General features: G+C 41.8%; 2 long non-coding RNA genes across 2 annotated transcripts; both read right to left on the reverse strand.

Annotated features, from left to right (window-relative positions):
• Positions 1 to 241: 241 nt before the first annotated feature.
• LOC128329126 (uncharacterized) lies at positions 242 to 4,503 on the reverse strand. The gene is made up of 2 exons (XR_008309529.1): positions 4,417 to 4,503; positions 242 to 533 (listed from the first exon to the last, which is right to left on the reverse strand). It is a non-coding gene; the product is annotated as an uncharacterized LOC128329126 (long non-coding RNA).
• Positions 4,504 to 6,095: 1,592 nt separating this feature from the next.
• LOC128329125 (uncharacterized) lies at positions 6,096 to 6,958 on the reverse strand. The gene is made up of 2 exons (XR_008309528.1): positions 6,697 to 6,958; positions 6,096 to 6,564 (listed from the first exon to the last, which is right to left on the reverse strand). It is a non-coding gene; the product is annotated as an uncharacterized LOC128329125 (long non-coding RNA).
• Between the last annotated feature and the right edge of the window lie 11,034 nt (positions 6,959 to 17,992).

Here is a 17,992-nt window from a genome sequence, read left to right on the forward strand (position 1 = left end):
GGTTCCAAGTTCCCTCCCAGGTGGTGGCATCTCCAAGATAGGGCTGAGAGAGATTCCTGCCTGCAACCTTGGAGAAACTGCTGCCATTTTGTGTAGACCATACTGAGCTAGATGGACCTATGGTCTGACTCAGTATATGGCAGCATCCTATATTCCTCCTTCATTAATGGAAATATTTTTGTGGGATTTGAGTAAAGTTTATTCTTTGTTGCATTGGGTTCATTTCTTCATGGGTTTCAGCTGGCAAGGAAGGTTTTTCATTTTATTAGGGGGACAAAGAAGAAATCCAAAACAGAACCTAAGAGCAAAAGGTACAGGAGAAATGTTGGAACAAGGGGAAGGAAAATAAAAGGCTCACTATTTTTGCATTTCCCCCAAGGGAACTACTTCTCATACACATGTTTTTAGGTGTTTCTTGGTGTCAGATCTTCGATCAAGCATTGCAGATATTGTGCCTCCCCCTAGAACACTCCGGTTGCTGTCAAAGACCTTCCAATTATCTCCATCATCGGTTCCTTTCTTTGGAGCTTTAACTATCGGAGAAACAAAGGAAATTAAATGATAAAAAGTGAATTAAAGCAAGTCTGAGATTTCCACTGTGAAACTTGCATCATTTTGCCAAACTAATGCAGCCCATATGGTATTTCACTCAACCCAGCACAAAGATCTCAGTCCCTTATAATGCCTCAATGTTGTTTCCTTACAACCTGACTTTTGGTCCATCAATGCATCACATAAAATGCAATTCTCTCCTTCAGCTACACCCACTGGATAGGATCACTATTAAATTCCCTTTCCCAGTGCTAGCATAATGGATTTGTGCTGGTATAGTGACACTTTTGCACTGGTGCTATGTTATGTGAAGATAAATGACAATGCAATTGGGAAAAATGGACAGAGCTGGGGCATCGTGGGTAAGAAGAAGAGCTTTGTTAGATTCTTATATTCACTCAAATGTTGTTTCCACCCTGATGTCAGGAAAATGTCTTCCTTACAAAAGAGACAGTGTACTTAAAACAATCCAGTGACATCAATAGACCACACCATATATCTGTCCTTAACTTGTGCTTCCCACCCCCCACCTCTGCCAGTCACAGTGAATAGGCTTCCAGATCTGCAGCCAAGCACAGCCAGTAACTATACAGGAGAGCTCATATAGTTAAAGTGGGGTGAACACAATGTTCTATGGTTATAAGTTCTGGATATTCTATCTGTCCTAAAATCCTAACCACCTGAAGTTTGGCATGGAGTAACTAGATGATGAACATCACCATACTGTCAAATCTTGTGCAGATCCATCAAGAAATTACTGGGATGCAGCAATTTAAAAATAAGTAGATTTCACAAGTTTGCAAGCTTTTTAAGGCAAGCATAATGTAAGTAAGTAATAATTTATTACGGTCAATGACCAGTCAACATGCACACCAAAATATAAATCAGCATACAACAAAACCAAATCCAAACAGTAAAACTTGATAACACTATATCAGGCTATGCAAAAATCTCAGTTACAACTACGTTTTCCCCGTCTCAGTTTACAGGCTGCTGCACAGAATCTTGCTGTCACCACTGTGACATCTGCATGTTGATCTGTCAAAAGATAGGAGATGTAATACTCTTCTGACTGACCAGGCCTATTTTTAAAAAATGGTTCAATACAGATAGTGTGAATGCCCATATAATAAGCACAGTGTAAAAAAACATGTAAAACAGACTCAATGTCACCCGAACCACTTGGACATAACCGTTTCCTTAGCAGTATCCCCTTAAATCTGCCATCCAAAATGGCAGAAGGCAATGCATTAAACTGCGCCAGCAAAAAGAATCTCCTCTGGGTTAAGGTGGTCAAGTGGGTGAGGTATGCAGCTGGCTCGGGGTAGTTTGAAAAAAAAACAAACACCTAAAGTGCTACTGGTGATAACAAGACTTAAATCCAATTGCTTCTCCATATCTGCCACATGCTGTTTAATAATTTCTTTGGCAGCATGATGACCCAAAGCCAATAAATACTGGGGTGAGAAACCATATCTGCCCAAATTGTCACAGAGGCTCTTGCACCAGGATGAGTGAAACTCATATTTCAGAACCAAGGGGGCAAGGCCCTGGGGGCAGGCATATAATTTAAGCCAGTAGTTAAATGTATGAAGCCACGCCTGTGCCTCAACTCTGGTCAACCCTGTTTCTAAACACAAGATAGCATTCGATACGCATCTGGGGTCTTGAAAAATGGCTTGAAGAAATCCAGATTGCCCCACTTCTAAGGGCTTAAAATTACAGGTGGGACAGATCTGAACCCCGTACAACATTTGTGCCAGTATTTTAGCCTGATACACCCTAACAGCCACAGGAATGTAATGTCCTCCATTAGTGTGAAAGAATTTGAGTACAGCAGATGCACTTCTCTGAGCACTTGCTGCTGCTTATTCACGTTGTGGGCCCCACAAGCCTTTGGCATGGAAAACTAGACTCAGACACTTAGTAGGTCTTAATCTGCTCGACACTGCACCCATTTAATTTGCCATTTATGTTCTTTTGGTCCCTTGGCAAATACCATGACCTTGGTCTTTTGTGTATTTATAACAAGCAACTAATCTTCACAGAACTGTGTGAGTTTTCGTAACGCCTTCCTCATACCAACTCGCATTCTTGATAGTATGGCCGCGTCTTTGGCATAAAGTAAAATCAAGATGGGTCTACCATATAGCTTAGGCTGATGGATGTCAGGGTTGTCTAAGAGGCGGATTAAGAAATCATTGTCAAAAGTAAACAGAAAGGGAGCTAAAATACATCCTTCCTTAACCCCCTTCTGCATGGCAACAGGTTCAGACAAGTGGCCTTTATTATTACACTTCACTCTCAATGAGGTGTTTTCGTATAGCATACAGATGAGGAAGAGTAATCGGAGGTCTATGGAGGTATTGGCCAATTTGCTCCAGAGTTGAGATCTAGGGATAGAATCAAAAGTGGCTTTGAAATCAATACATGCCATGTATTAGGAGGAGAAATTGTTGGTTTAATTTTCTGCTAAATGTCTTAGAACCAGGGCCTGATCCAATCTAGATCGACCAAAACGAAAGCCAGCCTGTTCATCTCTAAGGATGTTATCTTGTTCTGCCCAATCAAAAAGCTTGTTAGAAAGATGTCTAGCGTACACTTTGTTAACTATGCTCAACAAGCTTATTGGGCGATAATTAGATGGACTGGAGTGCTGACCATTCTTATGGATAGGGACAATAACAACTGTGTTCCATTCTTCCGGTATACAACCCACCCGATCAATATAGGAGAAGAGATTTGCCAAAATATAGGAGAAGAGATTTGGGCCCACCAATTGAGATCTGCTTTTAATAACTCTACAGGGATCAGGTCCACTCCAGGTGCCTTGCCTGGTTTTAGTTGGGCCACTAAACTAGCAATTTCTTGAGAGGTGACCAGAAGTGGGAAGCGCATCAAATGACGTAGTAGGGGTGTACCCCTAGTACAGTTGGACAGAGACAGAGTCTTAGAGTATGTCAACCAAGTGTCTGCCGAAATACAACATCCCAACTTAAGGAAGCTCCCTTTGGGACTGGCAGACATGATCCTCCAGAATGCTTTCGAATCTTTCATTCTGGAGGCAGCATACAACTGTTCCCAGGCCTCCCTTGTTGCAGTTCTCTTTCCCCCCCGTATCAATGCAAACATAATGTGTCTTCCACAGTTCCACAGATCCTGTGAAATATAATTCAGTGATTTTCCTTTTTAAAAGTATGGGCTAACCACATGTGCACACTAGCAGAGCAGTAGGGCCACGAGATAGCAGCAAAGCCACAAGATAGCCCCAATGCTTTTTAAAACTGGTGGCTGTGCATGCAGTATTAAAATATTTATCCCCATTGTTTTAAATGGGGATAACCACTGCTTGCGGCACAGCTGTATCTTCCAGTGTCACTGCAGCCTTGCAATTAAGCCACAGCTCTGTTTGCATGAACATCTAGTCAGCCAAGGAAATGGAAATTATTAACTGAGGTCCAGGCTATGGAAACAGTAAACACTTTCTATAGTCTCATACTAAGATGGTTTTACAAATTAGATTTCATGCACCCACACTTTGCCTTTGTCTTTCAGCTTAGCACTGGATTGGGGAGGTATAGATCTAGGCAGAAATTCAACAGGTGCAGGTCCCTTAAGCCATTGTTAGCTATGTACCTGATGGATTTCTGCCTACAAGGCATAGTGCTTCCCCCAAATCTCTTCAAGGCATAGTGCGTCTTCAAAATGCCATCTATTATTTAGGAGATATGCACAATCATTTGCACAATCAGCATGCACAATCGTTTGTTACAGATGGACTTTTTGGAACACAAGTGAAAAGCATTTTGTCTTAAACTGAAACCTCAGCTAGGAATGTCCAGAAAGCAACAACGGCTTTGTTACCTAAAACAGGGATCTTCAGTCTTTTAAAAACAAATCTGAAGAACTTCTGTCTCAAAGACCCCTTCTGTCTCAAAGCTTCAGGACATTTACCTATATAATTTTACAGATAGACAGAGACACACACACACATGTTACAGTAATGAGACAGGCTTCTACGGTCACTGGCTCACATACAGAGTAAGTTTCAAGAGCAGTGCAACTGAAAGTTTGACACTGAATGAAAGAAAATAAACCTGCCTGTGGCTTTCGTCCTTCTCCCGCATTCTGGAGCCTCATGGCCAGAACTCCACAATATACCCCTGACATGCCCCTGCCCCCTTTCCAGATGACTAGCTGGTTAGGTGCTCAGGTTCAGCCCACTCCTCCCTCAGCTTGACTGACAGGCTTAGCAACCAGGGAAATGCTGGCTAATGCTTAGCAACAGCATTTCCCCCGACTGTCAAGTCAGATTGAGGGACAGGTTGGCTGAACACAATCAACCAGTCATGAAGAGAAGAGGAGAGATGGATGCTGCCTGATAGTAGGGATGTGCGAACAGGTTCAGAATCTGTTTGGTTCGATGGCTCAACATTGAACTGAACCCCCCCTGGTTCAGTTCAGCACTGAACCTAACCCCCCAACCTGTTTGTGGGGGTTCAAACTTTAATTTTTAAAAAACCAACTTACCCCCTCTGGGGGGCTTAGCCAAGACTGCAAGGGGGGTCTCCAGAGGTCCCCCTCCACATGCTGGCCTCCATTGCCGCCAAAATAACCTCATTTGGGTAATCTTTGGCCCACTCCGGGCATGGCCTTCATCACATTGGCTGTTTTGGAGGATGCCACACATGCCCAATGGGCCTCTGCATGGCCTGGGTCATGACCCAGGCCATGCAGAGGCCCATTGGGCATGTGTGGCATCCTCCAAAACAGCCAATGTGATGAAGGCCATGCCCGGAGTGGGCCAAAGACTACCCAAATGAGGTGATTTTGGCGGTAATGGAAGCTGGGGGGGGCTCTAGAAACTCCCCTCTGAAGCCTCAGAGAAGCCCCCTGGAGGACCTAAGCTGATTAAAAATTTTTTTTAATCACAAACCAAACCAGGGGTTCGAGGGGGTGAAAAACCAGACTGGCCCAGTCTGGTTCAAGTCCGGTTCAGACCTGAACCAAACTGGGCCAGCCGGTTTTGTGCACACCCCTACTTGACAGTCCTCCCCTCTCCCTCTTCCCTCCTGGAGATGCCTTGTCTTTTCAGCTTGCAAGATGAGTCTTCTGATTGGGAGCCAACAATGCAGCATGCCAGTGAGCTGGGGAGGTGGAAGGCCTCTGAGTACTCCTTACAAGGCTTTGAAGTACACCCAGTGGTTCACATAACCCCATTTAAAATGCCTCAGTTGACTGGATGGGCATTTTTGCACTGGGGTGTGTGTGTGTGGAAACTTCATTGCACAGAGAAATGTGGTTTCCACATGGGCAAATAAGATACTTCCAACAACTAAACAGCATTAATGCCACATGATACACCAACAGGGAGAAAGTTCTAGTGGACAAAGATCTGCTCAACCATTGCACAGCTGTACATCTTGTACCCCTTTACTAAATGAGATCAATATCCTTTTATTTCATAGAAAAGGAAACTCAAGCCAAGTGATACTGAGGAGTCCATCCAAGACCACACAGGGAATCAAGAGCACAATAAAGTCTAGAATATACAAGTACTTTATCTATTTTTGGTAACGTATAGAAAATAAGGCCTATAAATTAAGGCTGTTAAATAACAGAAAAATAAGTTGAAGTTATTGAGTCCAGAGACAGATGTGTTATTCGAATCCTGAAAATTAAGCTCAGTGCACCACATAGAGTTAAATAAAAACTACCATGTATTGTTTTCGCTAGTAACTGAAGAACTCCTTAACAGATGACATTCTGCTGGAGTAATGAGTACAGCTAAGCTAAAGCAGTTTTTCACTAACAGTTTCAACTATTCAGAAAAACACATTTGCTTTTTGTCCGTTAATCAACACTCCTTGTGAAAATGTTTACTGATGTATTCACATTGCATTCACTTGCCCTCAGTTATTCTTCACACAGCCAAATCTGATTGGCAATATAGCTTTGGTATTGTTGTTGTCCACCAGAGTCTTTGGAGGAGGCTGTCAGCAGCGCGTATACCTGCAATAAAATAAATCAGCTGCTGGAGTGTAGAGGAGTGAAGCCTTTGTTTAGCAGCAGTCATGTACTTTACCATGTACAGTAAAGTACATGAGGGATGGGAACAAGGGAAATTACTCCCTCTAAACTCACCAGTCCATCAATCGTTGTCAATGCCAAGTCCAAAACAGGGTTGTCACTAGGAGAAGGGTCAAATCGCCGGTTCCGAGGTCCAAGGGTACCAGAGAAAGTCACATGCCAATATCCAGGCCAAGGTCAGGGTCCAGGAGTAAACTGCACAAGGGTTCTGGGAGCTGGAGACTAGATCTGCATGCCAGAGTGATTTGTTGAAACCAGCATGCTGTAGAGGGAGTGGTTTGACTTTATAGCTCTTCAAGGTCCCACACCAGGTGAAGCCAATTAAGGCCCCCACCTGCCTTCAGGCTACTAGTTCCCATCTCTGGCAACTTTTAAAAAGGCACTAAAGACACATTTATTCACCCAGGATTTTAATTAGATTTATCGTTAAAAAATAAATAAAAATACTGGGGTTTTAGATTTATAGTTTTTTTTAAAAAAAATACTGGGTTTTAAATGTTTTAAATGATTTTAATTGATAATTGATTTGATGTTTTAAATTATTTTAATTGTAAACCACACAGAGACGTAAGTTTTGGGCAGTATAGAAATATTTAAAATAAATGAATAAAAATATACATTTAGCTTTGCATAGATTTGTCATGGGATACACTCCTTGTATTTCATAGCATGGGGGTTCACTGTTTACATTTTTTGGTCTTTTTATCTGCACCCATGACTATGGGAAGTAAGGCTTCAATACTGCACATACTTACTTGGAAGTGAATTCCAGGGAATGTGCATGAGATGTACAAAGAAAGTATGCATAGCTTGTAATGTATTAAAATTCTGTTGTCCAGATATGATAAACTGCGATTACAGTGTTAAATCAATGAGACACATTAGTCATGACCACCTGAAGTTCCATTAATTTCAATGGAACTTAGCCATGACTAAGTTAATCTGGATGTTGTCCACTAAGTTTAGTCTGCCAAACTGACAGGTCCAGAAATAGGGAGAAAGCATGGTGTAGTGGTTAGAGTGTTGGACTAGGACCAGGAAGATCCGAGTTCAAATCCCCACTCAACCATGAAGCTCACTGGGTGACTCCAGAGCAGTCATGTGTCTCTCAGCCTAATCTAGCTCACAGGGTTGTTGTGAGGATAACTATAACCATGCACACTGCTCTGGATTCCTTGGAGGAACAGTGGGATATAAATTAATGCATTAATTAATTGATTAATAATAATACTGCTACAGCTGTGTGCAAAAGCATTGCACTGGCACCTTCTGTTTCTCTGCTGGTCTACCTTTTCAGGGAGAGGGCAGGAAAGTGGGGTTTTTTTAAAAAAAAATTATTTCCTTACCGTTTATTTTTCATTGGCTGGCATCTTAATGAAGTGTCACAAGCAACTTTGTGCTAGCATAATCAGGGATTTGTGCAATTTCAAAGAAGTTCCATTTCAAGCAAATGAGCAGGGCCACAGTTGCACACTGTTGCACAAGCATGCTTGTGCTAGCACAGCACTAGTCTGGAGCGCAAGCTCAAACTTAGTGCAAGTAGCTAACACAAAAGGTTTGTGCTTGCACAACATCCTTCTGCAAGCATGACTTCATTAGGCATGATGCCAGCCAGTATCTTCTAACTATCAAGGGGGCATCATGGAACATCCATGATGACATCAGACTGGACACGCTGCACAGCAGCCACTACCTGTGAACCTAGCAGCCCATCCCCCATCGCTCCTGTGCACCATCAAGGATTACTGGATTAGATGACTCCGTGGTCTGATACAGTATAGTAGTTCCTAAGGTAATATGCCCATAAAGGTCTTTTGCCATATAAAATCCCTTAGGCAGATAGGCAGGCAATTTAAATAGAACTTTGTTCTGGATTCTTTCCAAGTACTTCATTGTGTCTGGAATGTCAGCCTGTAGCCTTTTGCTCCATTCAACTGACATTTTGTCTAGTGATCAATTTTGAGGTTCATATTTTGCTTTGACATGGTACTAACACACCATGCTGAGTATGGAAGAAAATATCAAAGAGTACATAAAACCCTTTTGTTGTTTAAAAATATTTGAAGCCCAATCTAAACTCGGCTGATAGCTGGACACTTTCTTTTTCTGATTTTTGGATCAGATAAACTTTTTATCCAAACTATTTATCCTAATCAGGAGTTGGAGGAGAAGAATGTTAAATAAACTATTTGATTCAGATTCCTTTTTCTGGATGTTTACCCAGTGTTGACAAAAGCCAGAGAATGTTTAATGACTTGGTGGGGCGACTTGAAACAGAAGGTGGGGAGCTTTTTGGATGCTTTAAATTTGCTTGTGTTAACAGGGCAACAAACACAAAATCATGACAGGCCTCCTCTTGATACCCAGTTTGATTAACCAAATTTGTCATGTTCCTTGCCAAAAGTCTCTATCTCTCACGTTCAACAGTATAAATTGTCCCAATGAAATCAGATAAGACTCAAATATCACTCAGAAGATGTTAGGTCTCTCTAACAAAACAAATCTGTCCTGCAAAGTGACTGATGTTTAAAACTGTGCAAGGATTTCAAAATATACATATGAGAGTATATTCCCTCTGTTCTGTTAGTTCAGATTCTCAAACGTGGGGAAAGAAGCATATCCTTCTTCACAGTTTTGGAAACTCCTCCCCGATCCTAACAAAATCAGAAATGCATTACGACTTTGCAACAATTGAAATCTCGTGTAATTAAATGAATCTGGAGAAAGAACTGAGCTTGTTTGGGTATCTTGGAATTTGAATTTTTGATTCAATCAATCTTCGGGCAGCTGGACACACAGTTTCCCTTACACAACAACAGTAAGACCTCTCCTTGGCTATCCACATGCCTGTGAATGGATAAGGAAATGTCAGTAGTATCCAGATTCTACATTTTCCAGTCACAGTAATTACAGGAAGTATAACAGCTGTATCCATCTCATAACATCCAATGCATCACAAGTGATAATAGGGACATAAAAACACTCCAGTTTTCATACCAAGGATGAGTTTCCAAACCTCGCTCTCTCCATTATTAACGTATTGTTAAAATCTCTTACATGCTGTGTGCTGTAGTTGTTTACTCTGTAAGAACCTCTACACCATTGATTTACAAGCCAAGGTAATATTTGATCTTTTGCTTAAAGGTGCACTAGGAAAACATAGCATGTTATCAACACTTATCAAAGCATCCCATAGAAGCTGCTGCTTGTGCAATGCCAGACTGTGCACTGCATAATACAGGTACTTTCATGTATGTGCACTAAAGCCAAAAAGGATCCATTTGTCAGTCAGAGGGTGAAACTGGAGAGGCCCTTGGGAGGGAGCTGAACACTGAAGAATGACAGTGCTAGCAGTGATACTAGCAATGTTTTAATGCCATTTTGAAGGCAAAAATAAGGACAAAATAGGGGCAGGAAAAGGTTCCAAAAATTGGGTCCCTGGTAAACATAGGCAATTGGATTATGTGTAGGCTTGCCAGGTCCAGGTGGTGAAAATAGTTGAAATATGTCACCAAAAAAGTGGAAATAGTTGGTGCTGTTCACCAAAAAAGGTTTCTAAAAAGTCTTCATTTTGAATTTAAAAATTGTGTAACATTTACATATGCTGATTAGTATAATGTGTGCATGTTTTGCTAAAAAAAGGATAATTTGAGAAGAAATACAACTCACACACCCATTTTTCCACAGTTCAAATACCAGCCTCCCTCTGACTGGATCACAGATACTACGGGACAAAATGGAACGTTTTCTTTTCATTTTCAAGGGGGAGAGAAACCACCACAGAACCCTTTCCACAATTCAAACACCAGTAACCTCTGGATCACAGAATCCCATGGGGCAAATGGGGCATTTTAATTTCATCCGGGGGGGGTGCGGCCCTCCAACACTAGCCTCCCATCCACTGAGGTGCATATAGGGGAAGCATACGTTTCCTGACCTGGAAGGAAGTTGCTGGCTGCTGCTGGAGAGCAGCAGAGAGACACGACACAGTCAGAAGAAGAAGTCCCTCTTTGGGACCACTGGGCCAGTCACAGTAAATCACTGAGAAAACGAGGCATTTCCAGTGATATTCCCAGAGATGGCTGGAGTTAAAGAGATGTGTTCCCTAGTTCTTCCTCCTTTACTCTTAGTCCTTTTTGGATGATCCCTTCGCAATACTTCCATATTGGTTTGTTTTATTTGTAAGCAATTGTGTTCTCAATTAATTTTGATGAATTTTGTTTTTTAACTTTTGACAGATACTTATTTTTGTTTTCCATTCCCTTCCCACTCCCCACTGCAACATTCTGGCCCTTGGCTAGTAGAAAATGGAAGTATATCCTGAGATATCTCAAGTCTAGGAAGCTTTTAGAAAGTGTGAAACCTAATATAGGGCAAGATGTGGCTACTTGTGCTATAAGGTAAAGTGTGCTGTCAAGTCGGAGAGGAGAGCTAGTCTTGTGGTAGCAAGCATGACTTGTCCCCTAAGCTAAGCAGGGTCCGCCCTGGGTGCATATGAATGGGACACATGATGTGTGAGCACTGTAAGATATTCCCCTTAGGGGATGGAGCCGCTCTGGGAAGAGCATCTAGGTTCCAAGTTCCCTCCCTGGCTTCTCCAAGATAGGGCTGATAGAGATTCTTGCCTGCAACCTTGGAGAAGCCGCTGCCAGTCTGTGTAGACAGTACTGAGCTAGATGGACCTATGGTCAGACTCAGTATATGCAGCTTCCTATGTTCCTATGTTCCTAAGTCGTTGTTGATTCCTGGCAGCCACAGAGCCCTGTGGTTATCTTTCATAGAATACAGGAAGGAAAGAATATATTACCATCTCCCACGCAGTATGAAATGATGCCTTTCAGCATCTTCCTATATCACTGCTGCCCAATATAGAAGTTTCCCATAGTCTAGAAAACGTACCAGCAGAGATTCAAAGCAGCAACCTCTAGCTTGCTAGTCAGTCATTTCCCCGCTGCACCATTAGGTGGCTTGTGCTATAAGGTACTGAGGACCAAATACAGAGTCCTATAGACTTAACTGGGCTGCTATAACAGTTACAGCTGCAGTTTCTCCCTAGCCTGCTTTGTTCTATCCTCTGTGGGATCTGAGTAGGGAAAGCTGCCAAGCCTCTTTGACTGTTAGTTTGGCAGGGAGTGGTCTCTTATAGACATTAAATACAATTGTAGATAAATCCAAAGAAAATGAATACATAGTGAGATCCAAACACTTTGAAAGAGTAATGAGGGTCAAAAGGGGCCTATGTTACTAACTAGAGCAAAACTTCAAACTAGTAAGGATCTTGATTCTCACATGCCCACCCCTAACCCCTGCTGCTGGGAGAAAGTATTATCCATAAACATATTATCCGTAATCTCTTCTAGGGTTTTTATTCTAAATGTTTTCATTTGATTCTAGGATTTTAAAAATAAATCCTTTGACTTAAGACAATAATTAAGGCACTCAGCAATAAACAGCAACTACATTTTGAGTCTCACATATTGTACTTGCATACACCCACTTTCTTTGGTCTTTCAGTTCTAATCATCTTCCTCTGCAGAGGCTGAAAGACTAAAGAAACGTATGGATGCACAGAAGCTAAGTTGTAAGCATTCATAATACATGAGTCTTATTTCATGGCTGACATGATGCACAGCTTGTGCAACCGCTAGTTCTAAATAGTGTTGGGGCTTCTTACAGCCGCCTGGGGAAGAGCATTACAGTCACATAACACTGTGCGTGGTGTCAGCCACTGTGTTTACAGTTTAAATGGTATAGCAGTTAAGACTGGATGCCTTAATTTACAATTTCTATGCTTTCTGTTGCATGAATGTGCCTTTAAGTGCCTTTATAGCTGTATTAAGCTAAAAGTCTTTTAATCTTAGAATGTACTTGGTTTTTTGGAAAGGAAATTGAATTATATGAGGCATCTGGGCACAGAGAGTCAGCAACATTTAACTTCACCAAAGATTTATAGTGGTTAGCAGAAAAAGTATCAGAAAAAGGCCACCAATCCCAGAAGCAGCTGCATCACTCAGCCACTAATTGCACCTGCCACTATCAGGTCGAAAGGTTACTTTTTAGGCAGTGCAGTGTGCAGGCTTGCAGTACAGACAGCTGTATGTGCAAATAATCAGGTGCATGGCTACAATGGAACATGGGGGGAAGAGTGTTCTCAGGCCATCCAGGCACGGAGCCTGACCACCAGTGGCCGTGTGTGGCCGTGGCGGCGGACCCACTCATCCCGCCCCAAGAGTCTGATATCTGACGCCCCCCGTGTCTGGCGCAGCCCCATCGAGAGCTAGACTTGGGCTGGCGCTGTGTTCGCAGCGCACCTTAAGGGCAGGGAAGAGCCGCTCCTGGCCACGCCGCAACTCAGAGGCCATTTAACTCCCGGCCCCCTCTCAGGAGCTAAACCAGCACCCCGGCATCAGTGGGTGTCAGGGCTGTGAGGCACGGCCCCTGATTTGGCGTGGGCTGGGTTCTTTGAACCCATTCCCCTAATGGTAGCTATGCTCCTGAGGCCATCGCCACCCCAAAGACATCTGGGGACTGCCAGAAACTCACCCCCCACTTCACCCCACATCTCCAGGGGCCACCAGACAGATGTTTGCCATCCACTCTCCCCGCTCACCCATAGCCACTATCAGCAAGAAGGGCCTCACATCACCTCTGCTGCTCCCACCTGACGCTTTCTTCAAGCTCTAGCTGGGTGCTGCTTTCTCTGCCTCACTCCAAGCAGATAAGAAATGCTTGAACAAAATGCTTACTGGAAGTGGCCCATCTTGCTGATAGTGGCCACACTCCTGCATATGGCATTATGAGCAGGGGTGTGGCTGGTGCACGCACATATGCATGCACAAAGCCATATGAGAGAGCAGACACCAGCAAGAGCTTATCCCATGGCTGCTGGTGAGCTCTCTACAGCCCTGCATACATTATAATATCTTAATAGGGCTGAGATTATTCATTAGTCAACCAAACTGCGGACTACAACTGAAGTCACATACAGAGATTATATATCCAAAGAACTAAGCATTAAAAAAAAACCCAACCCATTTTCCGGTACACATTTTGAGATTGAGAAAAGGATGACTATGAATGTGAATTCTCCCTCACAGGAGAGTTGTGTGTGTGCGCTCTCTCTCTCTCTCTCACACACACACACACACACCCCAACAGCTTTCTCTCTTCCTTCATTCCACACACCCTCGTTCTCCTACTTACTCACATATACTTATCCCCATTGCCAGCCCAAAGCTTTGGAATTCACTCACTACTGGAATGAGAGCTTCCCCATCTCCGACAACTTTTTAAAAAGCTGATAACACACATTTGTTCATCCAGACTTTTAATTAAATTTATTGAATTTAATGTTGTTTTTAATATTTTAAATTGGTTTAATGTTTCAATCTTGTAATTTGTCTTTGGGGTTTTTGTGTTTGTTTTTTGTTTTTGTAAGCAGCCCAGAGGTATGAGTTTGAGGCGGTAAACAAATAAGTTAAATAAATAAATAAATCCTTTTCTTTCTCTTGTTCTCCTCACCCTCATTCTCCCTCCTTCACTCTCTCTGTACGCCCATTTGATAAACACAGCACTATCCATCCAACCTCCCGCAAGCAAACAATTAAATCACAGCTTTTCCTCTTCCACCTCTGACTTCTGCTAGAGTGCTTGGTGCAGAGGAATCTTGGTCAACATCTACAAATAAGTCATGCATGGATTTCTAAAAAGGCAACACATTAGGAAGAAACCAAAACAGGGAATAGGCCAGCCAACACCAATGTGATTAAATAGGGATGGAAATATTAGCATAAGCAACCGGCAGAATTTTATTTGGAATATAAATAGTCTTCTTCCTACTTGCTTGGCCATGGAGGCCTCTTACAAAGAAAGTGCTATGGGCTCTTTCTTACAGCATGCTTGCACATTTTGTGGAGCAAGGAATATGGACTGGATAAAGTAACATCCTCATAATATTTCTCCTGGTGCCATATGTTAACTGATGCCTTCCATGCTTGGCTGATGTATGGGCATTATTAAATAGAAGAGCATGGTGGCCAAGTTGCCAGGCATACTGTGGGCGTGTTTGTCAATGTTACTACAGCTATTCTTGAGGTTTCTGCTTCACTGTTGAAATTGCATAGGATTACAGCTATGTTAAACTGGTGTTAGCCTTAATGTAGTGGCCACTGGTATAGCAGGATCATGGGATCAACCTCCCTGGGAGATTAATTGTCATCAACAAATAAGCAGAAACAAGTTTGCTTCCACAGTATCCTTATTTTCTGAAATTATCATCCTTCACTCACTCATTATTTAAGAATTCACATGACTGTGTTGTCAAAAGTTCTGCACTCCAGTGTTTTCTGAATTCTCTAAGCTGTGGCACTAGAGCTAAATTGTCAATGAATTGCTCCTTATTTAGTGTTGGGTTTTTTGTTGGGGACCATTTTTTGAAAAAGAGGTATTAATGATCTAAATAAGGGGCAATTATGGGGCAATCCAGCATTGATCCACCAGCTGCATAGTCTGGGAAGCAATAAAATGGGCTCAACCTGTGAATAGGCAGGTAAAAGTGCCTATCCTCCCTTGAAGCCTCAGTAGTGGAGAGGAAGAGGTTTAGCCATTCTAGTTTCCTCCTCCTTCTAGCAGGTTTGTTTCCTTTGGCAGCAAATGTTATCCTTTTAAAAAGATAAAACTTCAAAGGCATGTAACCCCATCCAGAACACTGTCATCCTGACCAGACAAACCACCTATGTATTAAAACCTCTATCTTGTCAGAACTGATTCTCAGCTTATTGGCCTTCATCCTTCTCATTACCAAAATTATTTGTTTGTTTGTTTGTTTATTCGATTTCTATACTGCCCTTCCAAAAATGACTCAGGGTGGTTTACACAGAGAAATAATAAATAAATAAGATGGATCCCTGTCCCCAAAGGGCTCACAATCTAGACACCAGCAACAGTCACTGGAGGTACTGTGCTGGGGGTGGATAGAGCCAGTTACTCTCCCCCTGCTAAATAAAGAGAATCACCGCATCAAAAGGTGCCTCTTTGCCAAGTTAGCAGGGGTTATTATTAGACAGTAATATTTATTATTTATTTTGTAGCATTAAACTGAGTGTGTAGAACCTCCACTTCCAGTTAATTGCTGTGAAGCAATGCCTCGAGAGTGCTAAAGGGCCTAGGTGTGGAAACAACCCCATTAACAAGATAAACAGGTAAGAAAAGGAAAGTCTGCAGGGATCACCAACACACTGTTTCCACAGTTATCAAAAGCAATGGAGGACTACAGGTAGAAAGTGAAATACTGTTCATACATTGAACATAATGTGTGAATAATTTTACATGCATTATGTACATGAATACACAGTACATAAACTGTACATTTGTTGAACAAATTGTGCCTCCATTGTAAAGTGGAAATTTTTGATTTACACTCTGAATCAATCATGACTGAAACTTCTATGCATGTAAGTGGGAAATGTATATTGTCCATAATAGAGGAGAAATAAGAATTAAAGCCATATCTGGAGGATTAAAACCAAGACCTAAAAGCTTTCCATGAGATTTTCCTCATCAGTTTGTGCATCTCTGCCATGGAGAAGTCAAAAGGCATCGTTCACCACACAGCTCTCATTTATCCCCTGAGCTAAACATCTCATTTATCTCTATCATGAGTGAGTGGTTATCTTGTGGTTGAAATTATTTTGTTTTTAATATAGGGGAAGAAAGAGCAAATTAAGGCAGCTTTTCTTTCTGGAAAGCATAGCTTTCCAAATGTGGCACACTAGTATAGTCCTTCTGTCCATCCATAATAAACAAAGTACATGTGGAGGTGATAAGGCTGAACATGTTTATAGCATGATGCTTTACCAGGTTTCTAATCAACAATTAGGCATATCATGGAGATACTCCCAAAACATCCAACATTGCCCTTCCAACTATAATTTGCTAATCATCATTGCTTTTCTGGAGAACGAAAAATACTCTACTTGAAGCAGTGTGTGTGGTCTGGACTTGGCTTTGGTAGAACAAAGACTTTCAGAATTGTGCCAAATGGAGCAACATTTTGGTGGTCTGATGATAGGGATTGCTTCTCGTTTCATAACAACTGCTTTCCTTTAGCATTTTAAAGCTGGCAGTTATTACTGTTTATAATTCAACTGCCCATGGAATAAGACTGATCAACACATTTGGCACACATGACGCACCAGAATGAATTAATAGTGTTAATAATGTGAGTGGAATTTATTTGCTTAGAGAAAACCCTTTCTATCCGACTAGTCAGTGGACCCTCATATTGCATGCACTTCTCAATCACCACCACCATGAGCCTCAAAGTCAATCCTGTGGACAGCCGGTTTCCCTTAAATGCCGTTAGGCTTGATTTCATATGTCTTTCATAGCTCACACCATTTGTGCAGTGGAGCCACTATTTGACAACAGCTCTTCTGAAAAAGAATTAATAGGGCAAAGGGCCTGAGGGTAATGATGCGAATGGCATTTACTCCTCTGGTTCCCCATAAGGGTTCGTTTTCTACCTACCCCAAATTCAAAGAAAGCGTAACGCATTACTCCAGTGCTGAATAATTTCTTTAATTCTTTTCATGATTCTCATAAAGAATACAACTATTTCCAGAATGTTAGATTAGAAGTAAGGCCTGCTTTATATATTATCCACCCACATGGTGGCCATTAAAAAGTTGCTGTGTGGCAGTTATCCATGTGACCTGAAGTAGTGTTGGTATAGTGGTTAGCACAATTGCATGGAACTGCTCCAGACCAGTACTAGTCACCATCTTGGACATGCACTGCTGGTATGGAGAAGCCACGTGACTGGGCTGTCAAAATTGACACTCAATGCAGATGTTACATTCTGCTTTGTGGAGTGCTCTTGATTCAGAAGACTGGTTCAGACAGTGACATATTTATTATTTATTTACAGGAGATATTTTTACCCTACCTTTTACAACACCCTCAAGGCACTGTACAATAAAACATAAAATTTAAAAACTGAGCTGATTCCAGACTAAGCTAGCCATGAATAAGCCCCATTGAAAATAATGGCACTTAATTTAGTCATGACTAACTTGTCTCATTGATTTCAATGGTGTTTTGTCATGAATCAATAGTCTGGAATGGATGCTGCCCATTAAGAAACAATAAAATAGAAGATTTAAAAAAGCCACAGTAAGCTGACATGACGGAGTATGTGGTGAAATATAAGCAGGTTCCAGAAACAAGTTTTTAATTAGATTAACAAAATTGTTGTTTTGTACCAACAGCTGCATTGGCATTAATGGATATTTTTGGACAAGGTCTTCAAAACTTGTTGGCTTTCTTGCTGGCAGCAAGTTTAGAAAGAGCA

This window comes from Hemicordylus capensis, chromosome 6 (assembly GCF_027244095.1).
Source record: "Hemicordylus capensis ecotype Gifberg chromosome 6, rHemCap1.1.pri, whole genome shotgun sequence".
In the NCBI taxonomy this organism is placed as follows: domain Eukaryota; kingdom Metazoa; phylum Chordata; class Lepidosauria; order Squamata; family Cordylidae; genus Hemicordylus; species Hemicordylus capensis.